Here is a 15681-nt window from a genome sequence, read left to right as displayed (position 1 = left end):
TCAGGAGGTGATTGATGGAGTCTTTCAATAACTATTTATCCTCTGATTTTACAATATCGAGATCATTTTCCTTGATAATTTTGAAAAATGATGAACAGTCTTTTTATTTGATCATGATTATTAACTACACCAATACTCTTAAAAATTATTTCTCCTGGATTCATTTTCCAGATCAATTGTTTGTTCAATAAGATGTTTCATATTGTTCTCTATTTTTTTTTCATTCTTTTGGTTTTGTTTTATTGCTTCTTGATTTCCCATAAAGTGATTAACTTTCATTTGCTCAATTTTAACTTTTAAAGAATTATTTTCCTTCAGGATTTTATGTATCTCTCTTTCCCATTTGGCCAATTTTTATTTTTATGGTATTCTTCTCATTACTTTTTGTATTATTTTATACCACTTTCAATTATCTTCCCAATTTTCAAAATCCATTTTGAGCTCTTCTATGCCCTGAGCCCAATTTTTATTTTTCTTTTCTTTTTTTTTCCCCCTGAGGCAGTTGAAGTTAAGTGACTTGCCCAGGGTCACATAGCTAGGAAATGTTAAATGTCTGAAGCCAGATTTGAACTCAGGTTTTCCTTCAGGGCTGATGACCAATTCTTATTTTTCTTGGAGGCTTTGGGTGTAGAAGCTTTGACTTTGCTATTGTCTTCTGAATGTATATAATTTCTCACCAAATTAACTCTCTATGGTCAGAATTCTTTCCCATTGTCTGCTCATTTGTTTCCAGGGAGGAGGATGCACTGTCCCAAACTGTTTTCGGTGATCCTTCTAGGGAGCTGACCACAAGTAGTCTTTTCTGCCCTGGAACTCTGAGGAGTGTCCCTGATCCACTGTGGATGTAAGTTTTTTTGTGACAGAACAATAGAGTCTTTCCTCAGTGCTAATAAAAAGACCTCCTTTGAGTGATGTTCTGAAAGCTGCATTTGCCAGCACAGCCCAAGTCCATTCCTGGTTTGTTGGTTTCCTAAGAACATCTCACCCTCCTGACAAACCTTTACTGACAACCTTCCAACTCGTCTCTAGTGTCTTTGGGCTAAGAGGTCTAGTTCTTCCATTGATTCAGAGGCCCCAGGGCCTGTTCCTGTTATGTCAGGGATTGGGACCCAGGCTGGGCCTGGGCCTGGGGCCAGGGCAGGGGCTGTGTTGGTCTGGCCTCCACCAGGACTGCTCCCGGGACTTCCACCCTAGTGCCACAGACTTGTACTGCTCACCTTCTCAGTTGTAAGTGGCTAAAAAATTTTCTACTTCATCTTTGTGTGTTCTGAAGCTCTAAAATTTGTTTAGAATCATTTTTAAATAATTTGGAGCAGTTTGGGGGAAAGCTCAATGAGTATGTGCTTTTACTCCACCATCTTGGCTCTGTCTTCCATAACAATATTGTTAACCAAAAACAAATAAAACAACCTGGTGTAATGCACAGTGTTTCATTTGAAGTCAGAGGATCTGAGTTCCAATTTTGACAGTTCAATTGACTCTCTGTTGGTTTCTCTGATTCTCAATTTTCTTATCTGGGAAATAAAAATGCTGAAAAAATGATCTCTAACACACCTTTCATCTCCAAATTTGTGATCCTATGAGAGAAGATAATGAATATAGAAGCACTTTGCAAACTTTAAACCTCAATTGAAATGTGAGATATTATTATTATATAAATTGTCAAGGTGATATAAGAATTCATTGAGAATTGTAAATCACTTCCCAAAAAGGAACACAAATAACATTTCTTTTTTAAAACCAGCCTGCAAATCCCCTAAGGGCGTATAGAAATAGTAAAAATAAAAGAAATCAGCATTCCTGTCGACATCCCTGGTGTTCATTTTTATTTGCCTTCTGCAAGAGACCTTTTGCAAAGCTTTTCAATCATTCGGGTAATTTAAAGTTGGCAAATCACCTCAAGCATCTTTTAAAAGAGGCTCAATGAAAATAGAATGATAATTGTAATGATTGTGCCCACAATTCATATTTTTGCTTACATATGTTAACATCTTACAGGCACTCAATCCCATTTGGATATGGTAATTGTAATCTTTAAGGGTATAATGCCATTTCTCAAATATTTTCAGTGCTCAGAGAGATTTATAAATATTAATTAACCTCTTCAATGACATAGATAGATATCATTAGTGTTATTTAGCAGAGAGATAAACTGAGGCACCATAATTAAGTGATTTACACTTTCATTGTAAATTGTATATTGAACACTGGCAATTCTGGGGTAGTTGTGTTTCAAATGGTACAACATAACATTCTTCATAAGGCCTTCCACTTTAAAACTAGTGACAGGGTCAAATCATCATGAACAATTTTTTCCATTTTTCATCTGAGACCTTTTTTCAATGAAAAGCTAGGGGGCACAAAAAAGATAATTGGATGAATAAAAGCACATTCTATATTCTCCCCAGAAGAAACATTTATGAAACATATTTTGGTCAGTCTATTTTGGCTGTCATAGCCCAGTAAAGCTCAATCCTCCTGTTCCTTCCTTCTGTTTTATGATTAAGACATGTTAAGGATTTAGAATCCCAGTCTTGGCAAGAAAAATCAAGTCATATCAAAATACCAAGGAATGAACTCATCATACCAATTCATTCACAAAGCTTTTTAAGCAGGAAGTGTCCTAGCTTCTCTGACTTTCTTCAAGTGTTATCTAAAGTCCACCTTTAGCAAGATGCTTTTCCCAGTTCTTATTAATCTTAGCTATCTCCCTCTGAGATCATCTCCAGTTTATCCTTTATATATTTTATTTGCCTATAGTTGTTATTTGCAGATTGTCTCCCCTATTACTCTGTGAGGTTTTTAAGAGTAGGGATTTTTTTTTTTCTCTTTCTGTAGTTCTTAGTGTAGTGCCAGGAACAAAATGGATGCTTAATAAATGCTCATTGATTTAATATTTATCCATAAAAGCAATGGAGAAAATATAGATAAAAAAAACTGAGAAAGGAGCAAGCCTGTGGCATTAATTGACTTATTAATAATGGGCATATCTAGAAAAAAACAATAATTCTGTGGATCCAGAGTAGGATCAACAGAACCCAAAGCAGTGGAGAGATTCAAATTCCAAAAGCATCTGAAGTATTTAGATTAAATAAATGTACTCAAGTTTTTTTGACATTGTCTAATACCCAATCTACTAGACGATACTGCCTTAAGAATATGTTTGCAAGTAGATCATGGGAAAAGAGCTTTATTGTAAGATGCATATTTTCTTGTATCGTTATCTGAAGCCCAACTTCCTTTCTCGGTTGACTTTTTCATTTAAAAGTACATCTTTTCTTGTGAGAGAAATTATTATTCTATTATATTAATAACCAACCATTAAATAAGGATCCAGGCGTTTCTCCTTTATTTCCTCATTAAGGCCCAACCCTTATGAAAAGTCAATATCTTAAGGGCATGACTGATTGATAAAATTGTTATACCCCTCAAGGACCAACTCCCTTAATCTCTAAATTAGATTTATTTTTTTATTTTATTTTATTTTATTTATTTAATAGCCTTTTATTTACAGGATATATACATGGGTAACTTTACAGCATTAACAATTGCCAAACCTCTTGTTCCAATTTTTCACCTCTTACCCCCCCACACCCCCTTCCCTAGATGGCAGGATGACCAGTAGATGTTAAATATATTAAAATATAACTTAGATATACAATAAGTATACATGACCAAAACATTATTTTGCTGTACAAAAAGAATCAGGCTCTGAATTATTGTACAATTAGCTTGTGAAGGAAATAAAAAATGCATGTGTGCATAAATATAGGGATTGGGAATTTAATGTAATGGTTTTTAGTCATCTCCCAGAGTTATTTTTCTGGGCATAGCTAGTTCAGTTCATTACTGCTCCATTAGAAATGATTTGGTTGATCTCGTTGCTGAGGATGGCCTGATCCATCAGAACTGGTCATCATCTAGTATTGTTGTTGAAGTATATAATGATCTCCTGGTCCTGCTCATTTCACTCAGCATCAGTTCGTGTAAGTCTCTCCAGGCCTTCTGAAATCATCCTGTTGGTCATTTCTTACAGAACAGTAATATTCCATAATTTTCATATACCACAATTTATTCAGCCATTCTCCAACTGATGGACATCCATTCAGTTTCCAGTTTCTAGCCACTACAAAAGGGCTGCCACAAACATTCGTGCACATACAGGTCCCTTTCCTTCTTTATAATCCTTTGAGATATAATCCCAGTAGTAACACTGCTGGATCAAAGGGTATGCACAGTTTGATAACTTTTTGAGCATAGTTCCAAACTACTCTCCAAAATGGTTGGATTCGTTCACAACTCCACCAACAATGCATCAATGTCCCAGTTTTCCCGCATCCCCTCCAACAATCATCATTATTTTTTCCTGTCATCTTAGCCAATCTGACAGGTGTGTAGTGGTATCTTAGAGTTGTCTTAATTTGCATTTCTCTGATTAATAATGACTTGGAGCATCTTTTCATATGACTAGAAATAGTTTCAATTTCTTCATCTGAGAATTGTCTGTTCATATCCTTTGACCATTTTTCAATTGGAGAATGGCTTGATTTTTATAAATTAGAGTTAATTCTCTATATATTTTGGAAATGAGGCCTTTATCAGAACCTTTGACTGTAAAAATATTTTCCCAGTTTATTGCTTCCCTTCTAATCTTGTCTGCATTAGTTTTGTTTGTACAAAAGCTTTTCAGTTTGGTATAATTGAAATTTTCTATTTTGTGATCAGTAATGATCTCTAATTCTGCTTTGGTCATAAAGACCTTCCCCTTCCACAGGTCTGAGAGGTAAACTATCCTATGTTCCTCTAATTTATTAATAATTTCATTCTTTATGCCTAGGTCATGAACCCATTTTGACCTTATCTTGGTGTACGGCGTTAAGTATGGATCAATGCCTAGTTTCTGCCATATTAGTTTCCAATTTTCCCAGCAATTTTATCAAACAGTAAGTTCTTATCCCAAAAGCTGGGAACTTTGGGTTTGTCAAAGACTAGGTTGCTATATTTGTTGACTGTTTTGTCCCTTGAACCTAATCTATTCCACTGATCAACTAATCTATTCCTTAGCCAATACCAAATAGTTTTGGTAACTGCTGCTCTATAATATAATTTTAGATCTGGTACAGCTAAGCCACCATCATTTGATTTTTTTTTCATTAATTCCCTTGAAATTCTTGACCTTTTGTTTTTCCATATGAACTTTGTTGTTATTTTTCTAGTTCATTAAAATAGTTTTTGGGAGTCTGATTGGTATAGCGCTAAATAAATAGATGAGTTTAGGTAATATTGTCATCTTTATTATATTTGCTCGCCCTATCCAAGAGCATTTAATATTTTTCCAATTGGTTAGATCAGACTTAATTTGTGTGAAAAGTGGTCTGTAATTTTGCTCATAAAGTTTCTGATTTTCCCTTGGCAGATAGATTCCTAAATATTTTATATTATCAGTAGTTACTTTAAATGGAATTTCTCTTGTAACTCTGACTGTTGGATTTTGTTAGTGATATATAAGAATGCTGATGACTTATGTGGGTTTATTTTATAACCAGCAACTTTGCTAAAGTTGTGGATTATTTCTAATAACTTTTTAGCAGAATCTCTGGGGTTCTCTAAGTATACCATCATGTCATCGGCAAAGAGTGATAATTTGGCTTCCTCATTGCCTATTCTTGTTCCTTTAATCTTTTCTCAGCTCTTATTGCTATAGCTAGTGTTTCTAATACAATATTAAATAGTAACGGTGATAGTGGGCAACCTTGTTTCACTCCAGATCTTATTGGGAATGGTTGCAGTTTGTCTCCATTACATATGGTGCTTACTGATGGTTTTAAATAGATGCTGCTGATTATTTTAAGGAAAAGTCCATTTATTCCTATACTCTCAAGTGTTTTTAATAGGAATAGATGTTGGATTTTATCAAATGCTTTTTCTGCATCTATTGAGATGATCATATGGTTTTTGTTAATTTGGTTATTAACATGGCCAATTATATTGATAGTTTTCCTAATATTGAACCAGCCCTGCATTCCTGGTATAAATCCTACTTGATCATAGTGTATTATCTTGGAGATGATTTTCTAGTAGTCTTTTTTGCTAATATCTATTTAAGATTTTAGCATCAATATTCATTAGGAGATTGGTCTATAATTTTCTTTCTCTGTTTTCAGCCTACCTGGTTTAGGTATCAGTACCATGTCTGTGTCATAGAAGGAATTTGGTAGGACTCTTCATTCCCTATTTTATCAAATAATTTATATAGTATTAGGGCCAATTGTTCTTTAAATGTTTGGTAAAATTCACATGTAAATCCATCTGGTCCTGGGGATTTTTTCTTAGGGAGTTGTTTAATTGCCTATTCTATTTCTTTTTCTGAAATGGGACTATTCAAGCAATTTACTTCCTCCTCTGTTAGTCTGGGAAGTCTGTATTTTTGGAGGTAGTCATCCATTTCACTTAGGTTATCAAATTTATTGGCATAAAGTTGAGCAAAATAACTCCTTATTATTTCTCTAATTTCCTCTTCATTGGTGGAAAGTTCTCCCTTTTCATTTTTAAGGCTACTAATTTCATTTTCCTCCCTCCTTTTCTAATCAGATTTACCAAAGGCTTATCTATTTTATTGGCTTTTTCATAGAACCAACTCTTAGTTTTATTAATTAGTTCAATAGTTTTTGTACTTTCAATATTTTTAATTTCTCCTTTTAATTTTAGAATTTCCAATTTAGTATTTGATTGGGGGTTTTTAATTTGGTCATTTTTTAGTTTTTTTAGTTGCAAGCCCAATTCATTAATCTTTTCTTTCTCTGTTTTATTCAAGTAAGCCTCTAAGGATATAAAATTCCTTCTTATTACCGCTTTGGCTGCATCCCACAAATTTTGATGATGTCTCATCATTGTCATTATCTTGAGTGAAATTATTAATTGTATCTATAATTTGCTGCTTCACCCAATCATTCTTTAAGATGAGATTGTTTAGTTTCCAATTACTTTTTGGTCTATTTCCCCTAATTTTTGTTGAATGTAGTTTTTATTGCATCATGATCTGAAAAGAAAGCATTTACTATTTCTGCTTTCTTGCATTTAATTTTGAGGTCTTTATGTCCTAATATATGGTCAATTTTTGAATAGGTTCCATGAACTGCTGAGAAGAAAGTATATTCCCTTCTATCTCCATTCAATTTTCTCCAAAGATCCAACATACCTAATTTTTCTAATATTCTATTTACTTCTTTAATTTCTTTCTTATTTGTTTTGTGGTTTGATTTGTCTGATTCTGAGAGTGCAAGGTTGAGATCTCCTACTATTACAGTTTTGTTGTCTATTTCTTCTTGCAACTCTCTTAACTTCTCCTTTAGGAAGCTGAGTGCCATACCACTTGGTGCATATATGTTTAATATTGATATTGCTTCGTTGTTTATGCTACCCTTTAGCAGGATGTAGTTTCCTTCCTTATCTCTTTTAATTAGATCAATTTTTACTTTTGCTTCATCTGAGATAAGGATGGCTACCCCTGCTTTTGACTTCACCTGAAGCATAATAGATTTTGCTCCAGCCTTTTACCTTTACTCTATATGTATCCCCCTGCTTTAAATGTGTTTCTTGTAAACAACATATTGTAGGGTTCTGACTTTTGATCCAGTCTGCCATCTGCCTCCTCTTTATGGGGGAGTTCATCCCATTTACATTTACAATTAGAATTACTAAATCTGTATTTCCTGCCATCCTAATAACTCCAGATTGTGCTTTACTTATTCTTGCCTCCCCCAACCCTCTTTCCCCCTTTTAAACTTATGTACCCCTCTTGTATCACGATACTTATCCTCTTTATAATCCCTCCTCCCCCTTTGAGTCTTTCCCTTCCTTCCCTTATTACTCTTTTCTTTTCCCTTTTCCTCTCCCCCGTTTTTAATGAGGCAGAGAGAATTCTTCTCTAAAACAAATGTCAATTATTTTTCTTTGAGCCAACTCTGATGAGAGTAAGATTCACACAATGTTCCTCCCCTCTCAAATTCCCTCAGATATGATAAGTTTCCTTAGCCTCTTTGTGGATGTGGTTTCCTCTTTTTATCCCTCCTTCCCACCTTACTCTGCCATCATCCCTTTTCCATATCTACTTCCCTTTTTATGTTATATCAGTACAATCAAATTTTACATGTATTCTTTTTGTATATCCACAACAGAAATACAATTCTCAAGAGTTATTTTTACCTTTTCTGCATCTCTTGAGTTCTATTCTTGGAGATCAAATTTTTGTTTAATTCTGGTTTTCTTCAGAAACAAATGGAATTCATTTGTTTCATTAAATGTCCATCTTCTTCCCTGAAGAAAATGCTCAGCTTAGCTGGGTAGTTTATTCTTGGCTGCATCCCAAGTTCTTGTGCCTTTCGGAATATCATATTCCAGGCCCTTCTTTCCTTTAATGTAGAGGCAGGCCAGATCTTGGTGATCCTTATTGTGGCACCTCGGTTTTAAATGGTTTTTTGGCTGCTTGTAAAATTTTTCCTTAATCTGATAGTTCTGAAATTTTGCCACAATATTCCTTGGGGTTTTATTTTAGGGTTTCTTTCAGAAGGTGTTCGATGAATTCTTTCAATGCCTATTTTACCTTCTGATTCTATTACATCTGGGCAGTTCTCTTTGATGATTTCTTGTAAATAGTATCTAGGCTCTTTTTTTCATCATAGTTTTCGGAAAGTCCAATAATCCTCAGATTATCTCTCCTAGATCTATTTTCCAAGTCTGTCATTTTTTCAAGTAGATAATTCATGGTTTTTTCCAGTTTGTCATTTTTTTGTTTTTGCTTGACTGATTCTTGCTGTCTCAATGAATCATTAGTTTCAATTTGTTCAGTTCTAATTTTTAAAGAATTATTTTCTTCATTAGCTTTTTTTACTTCTTTCTGTATATGTCCAATTGAGTTTTTGAATGTATTGTTTTGGTCTGTGGAATTTTTCCATTTCACTAATTTTTTTTTTTTTAGTGAATTATTTTCTTTTTCCAATTCACCGATCCTACTTTCTTGCGTGTTCTTTGTCTTTTCCAATTCACAAATCCTACTTTCTAGTGAATTCTTTATTTTTTCCAATTCGTATTTCAGGAAATTGTTGCTCTCTTGTAGGCTTCTCTTTCCTTTCCCCATTTATCTTCTAACCTCTTTTGAGACTTTTAATGGTCTCTTCTATGAGAGCATCATGTAAAGGAGGACAGTCTGATGCATTTTTTGTTTGAGGTCTCTTCAGGTTTGCTGACCTGCTCTTTTTCTGCATAGAAGCTGTAGATCGTTCTTTTCATCTTTTTATTCATGTTTTAAAGCCTTTAGAGTAGGTCTCCTAGGCAAGGGGGTTACCAGCTTCCTCTGCAGAGCAGGGAAAGATGTAAACCGATTTCCGGCTCCGAGGTATGGGAGTGCTCTGAGTGAGAGTTTTCCCTTCCCCCAACAGGAAGTGGATTCAGCACTGGCCAAGCTATAGAAGTGCCCAGTTGGGCTGAGTGGGTTAGCGATTGCCCTAGGCTAGAGACTAAGGGGTGAAAGTGTCACTGCCCCAGGCCGGAGCCTCTTGTGGGACTGTGAGTATTAGCAGCTGACCGCAGACCACAGACCGCAGACCGCAGACTGCAGACCACAGACCGCCCTGAACTCTGCCCAGCGTCTCTGCCCAATGCAAATCGGCCCTGGAAAAGCTCTATGGCCCCAAGCCGAGCTCCCCACTGCACAGATTGGAGGCTAACCTGGGCTGCGTCCTCCTGCCGTGCAGGATCACAACTGCCCCAAGGAAAAGCCCGTACTGCGGGTTGGGGCTGCGCGCTTGTGCTGAGATCTGTGCCTTCACCCTGGGTTTGAGACTCTCCTCGGAACCTAATTTCTCTCCCGTCTGCGCCGATCTCCCCTGGCCATGGAACCAACCTTTTTGGCGAGACTGCAGATTTTCTTCGGCCGGTGAGTTGTTCTACTTCTTATCTTTATGAATTGTAGCAGTCAAGACTATTTTTGAGGCTCGATATAATATTGATAAAGAGGGTAAGAGAAGAGCTTAGAAAGTCGCGTGTGTCTTCTCCGCCATCTTGGCTCCGCCCCTAAATTAGGAGATTTAGCCTTGGCACCTTCTTACCCCAAGGAAAGGATCACTTTTTCTCCACTAGAATTTAGGGTGAATCCCTTATAAAGTCAGAATAGTCTGGATGGATTCAGATTTCCCCCATCCAGGAAGCTGGAAGAAACTGTCTCATGAACAAACCTTAGCAAGAAGAATTGAAGATTTCTAGCCCAACTCTTCATTAAATATCACCCAATCAGGGTTGATTTTCATTTGTCAGAGTATCCCCTTTCAAAAAGTATTTAAGGCTTTCAAGCTTTCCATTGGCTTGTCTCTGGTTACCAAAAGAAACCACTGACCATCAATTAACTGATTATCATCTAGCCTAATTAATAAATTAATTATTAATTACCCAAAAACTTTGTTGTATAGTCCCATGAATTTACTTGAACTTGACTCAGTTTAGGACTTCTACCCCAAATCCCTTAACCCTACTGTGTTCCTAGGAATTGAATGAAAATTGTGTGATCTAAAGAAGGGCTGCTTTACTATTAATATTGATGTAAGAAATTGCTGAAGAGGCAGCATGGTGGAGAGGAGTGACCCCTTCCAGATTATCCCATCACCAGAGTCAATCTTTCAAGGTATATCAACTGGAACTTACAATGAAAATTTGAAGATAATTTTCTCAGTTTGGAAAGCTCCTAGAAACATTTCACTTCAAGAGACTTTAGTAGTCACCTAATCAAATCCTTTCCCCATTTACTAATCCCTTTATAACTAGCATCATGCACAGGTAGTCATTCAGTCTCTGATTAAATATATCATGCAAGTACACACTCACTATGTTTCATGAGCATCTTCCATTTTTTTGAACAGTTCTCATTGTTAGGAAAAATTTCTCCCTTAATCTATAATCTGTCTGTTTCCTTAACTAGGGCAGGAAGAGCCCTAGACAGAATCAGCACTCAAAGATAAGATCAAGATCCCAAAGTGCTAAAATCAGTTTATAGGCAATACAATAAAACCCAGTAATAATGACAAATTGTTTGATTATGGTTATATTGAGTCCCATCTTCTTCTGAAAGCCCATCAACGAGTTTGGAGGTTGCAGTTGCCTAATGTTCCAAGGTTTCTTTATCTGGGAAGCTTTGTCAAGGCTGACAACTACCTAGTTTTCAGTTAATCTTAAAAGCTAACAATAAATAATTTACATATATTCATACAATCATGAAACCTTGGATTAGAAAAGACTTTGGGGCTGCCCTAGTCAAACACCCTCATGATAACCTTTTCCTTTCCCTCCAATTCATGATTTTTGTTTTCACGTCAACCTTCATTGCTTTAGCCCACAGGAATTAGTGGCGGATTCAAGGCATTGAAGTGGGACAATGGAAAAAGAGATTTTTCTTTAAGGATAACTTTTTTTGCCCTGCAATAAATATTCTCATATTTCTTTACTCATTGGAACCTGACATAAATGCTAAAATGGTTTATTATTATTATACAATAGAGTATTCACTTTATACTAAAATTTAATAAATCATTTTGAATCAGTCATTGATCTAATTTATATACATCTCAAGAGAATCTCAAGTCATTAATTGCATGTCAGTGAAATGCAATGTTGAAAACAATTTTTCAAATTCTCTATGCCATAAAAATCTAACAATTATAATCTATCTGTCTATCTATTTAACTATCTCTTTCTGTCTATACCAGGAATCAAAATGTTCACAAAACAGAAAAACAATGAAAAATTACAATATTGTTGCAAGACTAAAGTAATTATAACCTTTTGCATGAAATTTTCCTCCAATTTTAAAGAGCCTGTTTAGGGTCATGGACTTGGGGCAGACAGAAAACAAGTCTGACATTTTCAATTATTCATTATATGTGACTGAAATATTTTAGTCTAGAACACCTTAGCAAAGGCTCTTTCATGATGGAATCTAATAACCTCTTTCTGAAGTCTTCCACAATTAGCTACTTTCAATATTCCTGATTATTATCTATTTTGTTTCTGAACAGACAAGGTTAACAAGACAATTCACTTGCTTCCAAATGTAATCAGCAAAGATTATGCTATGCTGGGCAGTTTTTTTCTTTAAGAATTACTAAGCTATTGTTATACCTTGAAACACATCAACCTAAAAAATATGAATATAATAGATAAAATATATATTTATGTTTTATGAGATATATTCATAAGATGATCCTTACGTTTGATGTTAACAAATAAATTGAAATCAGCATTTTTTAGGTTTTGTGTAGTCTTAACAATTAAATGAAATGAAGTTGTCACTTCTAATATCTGATTCTTAGAGAGGTTACTTTCTTTAAGAAATGTATTATTATAAAAGCATAATTATGTCTCTGTTCCTTTAAAAAAAAACAATTAAATGTCAACATGCCATCTGTCTTACAGCACTACAATAAGCAGATTAGACATTGAATAGATATTGAAGGTAAAGATGGACCAATACATCCAGATGCTTCAAACATTTTCTTTGATATTTAATGCAGAAAGTTAAGGGAAATGTCGGTGTTTGGGTGTTTTTTTTTTTCCTAATGTAGGAAAGCATTCAGACACTGATTAATTTGCTCAGCAAAACTCATATTCAGTGAAATGGATGTTATATGCAAATAACAGAGGACAATTCAAAGAAGGAAAGGAATAATTATTTTTTGCAATGTATAATTTTCAAGAAATTAAAAAAAAACAAAACAGCAACTAGAATCCCAAGATGGCAAGTGTTGGAGAAAAACAAGTTATATTTCTTAATTGTTTTATTTTTTCCCTTCAGAGTCTTTTACTTTTTGTATATTCATGGTTGGTATTTCACAATTTTTCCTCATAAGTCCCTGATTGTACTGGTCTTTATGAACCAGGGAAGGTCTTAGGCATGGCCTTTTCTGAATGCATGAAAAAGGCCCTCTTCATTTCCCTAAAATATATTCAATTAAGTTTTCCTTTTAAACTCATGACTATGAATATCCTTGTAAACCACAAGAATCACAGGAGCAAACTCTGGTTGGTGAATTTATAGTTGGTTGAACAATCAGACCCCAAAAGAATTGAATAGTTAGCATTTATATAGTTTTAACATATGTTAAATGAATTGTCTGTTGTCTTATTTGATACTCATAACAATTCTCAGTTAGGTATAATTATCATTCCTAATTTTAAAATGAAGACGCCAAGGCTGAGAATGTTACACAGCTAGTAAGTGTCTATCTAAGTCAAGATTCAAACTCAAATCTTGATAACTACAGGCCCAGGGCTCCATTCCAGTGCTAGATTCCTAAAACATCACCCACTTACCATGAAAAACACAGTGCGGCTTCCACTGCCACACATGGAGTCAGAAGGAAGGTATCAACTCACAGTCATGAATGGGGGAAGAAAATCAGTAAAAATTAATGTGGGATCCAAAATTGACCAGTCAGTGAGAAAAACCCAGAGGCAGAGCTTCAAGCCAATAGCATTTTATAAAGGGTGAAGTGAACTTCAGATCTTCCTCATAATTTGACAGATCCCCTTGCAGGGGTCCTCAAACTACAACCCACGGGCCAGATGCAGCAGCTGAGGATGTTTATTCCCCTCACCCAGGGCTATGAAGTTTCTTTATTTAAAGGCTCACAAATCAAAGTTTTTGTTTTTACTATAGTCCAGCACTCCAACAGTCTGAGGGACAGTGAACTGGCCCCCTATTTAAAAAGTTTGAGGACCCCTGCTTTAGAGTCTTAGTTTTTATAATGTTAGATATTCAAATGTGCAAAAGAGGTTTGGTAAAATAAAGAATCTCACTGAGGATCAAAAATGGCATATTAGTAGGAAAGTCACAGACTAGGTAAAGACAGGTCATTCCTGCTAAATTGTCATAAAATGGGCAAGGCAAGAATAATCTGTGGTAACTCAATGGTCACAAAATGGTCATCTGCTCAAGTTGAACAGGAGATGGTGGTCTGGAGGTACAAAATTAAGTTAGGAGCTTTTCAAGGAATTAAGGCATTCTACCTGTACTGAGTTTGGACATGGATTTTAAGTAAAATAGGATGGAGATATATTTTTTAGCTTCTTGTGATTGCACAAGTGAGCTTCATAACTGGTAAACAAGGAGTGAACACTGGATTAAAGTTAGAGAAATACTATAAAGTCCTACTTTATGAGACCCTGTCTTATTTAAGTATGCCTTATATGATCCATGTAGAATATCATACTGATGGAGACTAATTGAAATAGAGTAGGTATCCAGAAGAATTGTTTCTCACAATAGACAACTAGAAAGAATTCTAGCTCTAGGCAAGAGAGTATGAGCTCTCCTACTACCCTCACACTCATTACAAAATTCAGCCTCTGAAATAGTGCTAGACTGGTAGAATCCACGAATATTGGGAGTACCGCAAATTACCAGCAGAAGATAATTCCAAAAATCACTAGAAAACATCTGTTTCAATTGTTTCAACAAACACAGGAGGAGACCAGGCACAGGCAGGAACGCAGAACATGGAGGCTAGTGCAGGCTGAGCAGACTGGGGGTGGAGTGTGGTCTCTACGGGGTGGAGAACCTACAGGGAGGACTCTACCACAGTGTTGGCTACTCTGCCCTGGCTGCAAGCTAGTAGATCAGCAGAGAAGTTATAAAACATCCAATGCAAATGCAAAGCATTGGAGTCTCATAGGACATGGCCATACCCACCCAGCACTGGGAGCACCCAGCTCAGCCATTGACCCCAGCTCAGCTACTGTAACTTCCTGATGTATGTAGAGGAAGCTTGGAACCTCCTTGCCCTAAAATCAGATCCCAACTTTTCTTTAAAAATGAGTAAAAAAGCAAAGTGAGCTCTAACTAGAGACAGCTTCTATAATGAAAGAGAAGAAAAGATTTCCAATCCTGAGGAGACTTAAAGCAGATTGGCTCCAGATGAAGTCCCAAAGGGTGATATAACCTGGTCCCCACCACACAAGGCTCTCCTAGGAAAAAATTTAAAAGGATCTTAAAAGAGAGCTAGAAGAAGAATGGGGAAAGGAAAGGAAAACTTTGCAAGACAGTTTGGAAAAGGCATATAACTCATTAAAAGAAAGATTTGATAAAGTGGAAAAAGAAAACAACTCCCTGAAAAACAGATTATGTGAATTAGAAAATCTAAATAACTCCCAGGAAAACAGAATTTGTGAATTGGAAAAAGAAAATAATCCTTAAAAAAAAATTGTGAAATGGAAAAAAATTTCATAGAACAAAACAACTCATTTAAAAACTCAATTGGTCCCAATCCCTATATTTATGCACACCTGCATTTTTGATTTCCTTCACAAGCTAATTGTACAATAATTCAGAGTCTGATTCTTTTTGTACAGCAAAATAATGTTTTGGTCATGTATACTTATTATGTATCTAAGTTATATTTTAATATATTTAACATCTACTGGTCATCCTGCCATTTAGGGGAGGGGGTGGGGGGGTAAGAGGTGAAAAATTGGAACAAGAGGTTTGGCAATTGTTAATGCTGTAAAGTTACCCATGTATATATCCTGTAAATAAAAGGCTATTAAATTAAAAAAAAAAAAAAAAAAAAAAAAAAAAAACTCAATTGGATAAATACAAAAAGAAGTAAAAAAAGTAAATGAAGAAAATAATTCATTAAA

The sequence above is a fragment of the Sarcophilus harrisii genome, chromosome 3 (assembly GCF_902635505.1).
Source record: "Sarcophilus harrisii chromosome 3, mSarHar1.11, whole genome shotgun sequence".
Lineage (NCBI taxonomy): Eukaryota > Metazoa > Chordata > Mammalia > Dasyuromorphia > Dasyuridae > Sarcophilus > Sarcophilus harrisii.
This window is presented reverse-complemented; position numbering follows the sequence as displayed.